A 2,991-nucleotide genomic window follows, 5' to 3' on the forward strand; every position below is an offset into this window, starting at 1 on the left:
GGAGAGTAATACCACATATAAACTACATACAAACTGAACACAGAAACGGCTACAGATGCAAAACACAAAGGAACATCACACGGAATAATGAAAACTGAAACTGTATAATTGACAAATGCCGCCCCTATTATTTCTCTCTCTGAGTGTCATCATAAACGAGCACCCCACCAAATAATGAGGGTCAAAGACGATGGAAAGACCGAAGAAACAAAGCACTAGCCAGACCTCTGTTGTAACATTGCAAAGAGAACTGGGACCTTGGGGAGGCTTATTGCCACTCAAAATCCAGTGAAGACCAATGGTCGCCGTCAACGAGAAATCAATGATAAGCGGCTGTTGCGATAACGCAAATTCTTTTGCAAAGTTTATCGAAAGAAGTGGAGAGTACTGGAAATCTGGGAAGACTTGTGGTCACTCAGACTTTAGGGAACACTGCAGGCTTTCTCAATGAGCAATCTTTGATGACGGTTTGTGTGACTGTTCCGTTTGAGTCAATAATAATTTCAATGAACTAATACAATCAAGAACGAATATACTTAAACTTTGTCTATTCCAATAACGATTAATAAAAGAAATAAAATGTAATCTTGACACTCGACGGCAACGCTATTTACAACTAAAACTGTTCGATATAGAGACGTGGCTACATACATTTGAAAGCAGAAATGTGCACACACGCACATTCTAAAAAGAGTCGACCTGGATTTTTGTGTGTCCCATAAAAATGACCGAAACTGTACTCATAAGGAAATTAAGAACTGTTTACATTCCAAAGTCAGAAGTTATGAATTGCACAATGCGAAATAAGAAAAGAGAAATGTATTAGCTTGATGCGTACAATTCCAAGATTGTGGATTTATGACTATATAAGAGAAAATTTTACAACAGAAAACAGGAGAAAGCAAACACAGCAGCGAGCGTGATTTAACACACTTTCATCGGCGAGCCACACATCAACTATCACTTTACAACTAATATCTCTCTCCCTTTGTCAATGAACTAGAAGCTTAATTGTAAATAAAACTTATACTTTGAAATTCGTTTCTGTGTTGATGTTGAGATTAGTGACAAAAAGATTGTCAGTGGATATATATTGTATACATTAAATATATATATATATACTTTCAATAACGCAAAAAAACAAGATATCGTAAATTCACGGATTCAAAAGAAAACCTCACTTAGTCATTTGAGACTTCATCACAACTAAACAACTGCAGTCTTAAGACATTTTCACCCAATCTGGGTATTTATTGTATTGTGGGAATGTATACGAGGACGTATAACAGTTTACTTGTATATATAAACATTCATGTATTTACGTGTCTATTGAATCTGTATAACGTGTATATATTCATTAGTGCTTTTCTATGATTGTCTAGTGTTCTCGTGCTTGTACGTATCAATATATTCACAGATACAGTTCAACAAATTTATAACATTTACAACAAAAAAGGACGGATAACAGTTCTCTGGAGATTTAATAATCTGAGAAACATACCTGGTTCATGTTTGGTATTGTTTGACGGAAAGCTGTAAAAATGATTCATCTCAAGCAACAATCTCTGGTTTGTCTTTTCAGCAACTTTATTTCGGATGTTTCCTCATTGGAAAGCTGGTCCTACGATTTTACATTTGATAGGCGTTGAACTTCTCGCTTTCCCCGGGTGCTTTGAGCCACTACCATTAGTCGGCTCGACTCTGTATCCTTCACGTTCTTACCACTAACTGACTTAATCTTAGGTATACAAACACATCTCTCTTCTAATGACGTCATCAACCTGCATTACTCATGACCACCTCGTGGTCTGTCACGTACACTTGTTTATCTAGGTAAAATTCCTGTTTGTGTTATTTATGAAATTAACATTCATTTTCATTTCTAACATAAAAAAAATATTAAACACATTTTCTCTGAATATTTTCCTCTACATAAAACTGAACAATATTAATAATAATCGATCGGGATTAGCTAGCGCTGACTGAAACGCCAATATAATACTACACATTTAACACCGAAATTATAATTCCAAACTCAAACGTGACAGACTAAACTAGAAGCTAATTGATAAAGAAATTGCCTCGCAAAGACGCGGGCACATCTAAAAAATAATCGATAACAAGTATGCTTACGACGACTCTATTCAATATTTGACAAACGTAATTAATATTGTAAATGTAAATCCACGAACCAACGTAAATGCTATTTCCAAATTAAGCAAAACAAACCAACGCACATATTGTTTTAAACTTAAGCATAACAGACGAACATATTGTTTTAAACTTAAGCATATATACGGTATAATCACGTTGATACACCGGTTCCCGTCAGATCACCGAAGTTAAGCAACGTTGAGCCTGGTCATTACTAAAATGGGTGACCAATTTGGGAAGTCCAGGTGCTGTATGTAGGAGGACGTTGACACCTCCCTGCAAATAGTTGCAAAAACCTAACGTCGTAATCTCCTTAACGGGGATATACATGCGACTGGGGACCGCTTGTGAATTTCATTCTCCCATGAAACTTCCTCCTTCGAAGGAAGCTGGTAAATCCTGAATAGGGTTGGTGCTGACTGCACACATGCATAACATATCGGCATATATATGTAGTTTCTATTATAGAGAATGTTAGACGTATTATTTGGAATCTTCAGACTACTGTTCTAATCTTGGGTGCCATTTTCACAACGTTTTGGTCGATTTAACCTCCGACCTTCCTCATGTGTATCTTGTCAAACTTGGGAATATTTCTGTAGAACTCCGAAATTTGGACGGGATTTCGAATTTTTGGAAGATTTAGAGTTCTCATAATTGATCTCTTTTCCACATAATCATGCAGAAATATCGAACCTAAATACTTCTTGTCATTAAAATAATAATTTTCAATCCAAACCATTATTCGAAATTGCATTTTACCGCAACCACAAACTCCAAAATACTCAACACATGAGTACATATGAACAAAAACTAAAAAAAAAAAACGAAATGTGG

General features: G+C 35.8%; 1 pseudogene; it reads left to right on the forward strand.

Annotated features, from left to right (window-relative positions):
• The first annotated feature begins 2,292 nt into the window (after positions 1-2,292).
• Positions 2,293-2,411, forward strand: LOC145285047 (5S ribosomal RNA; annotated as a pseudogene).
• Positions 2,412-2,991: the final 580 nt, after the last annotated feature.

The sequence above is a fragment of the Euprymna scolopes genome, chromosome 9 (genome assembly GCF_053919585.1).
Source record: "Euprymna scolopes isolate OS-2025 chromosome 9, ASM5391958v1, whole genome shotgun sequence".
NCBI lineage: Eukaryota > Metazoa > Mollusca > Cephalopoda > Sepiida > Sepiolidae > Euprymna > Euprymna scolopes.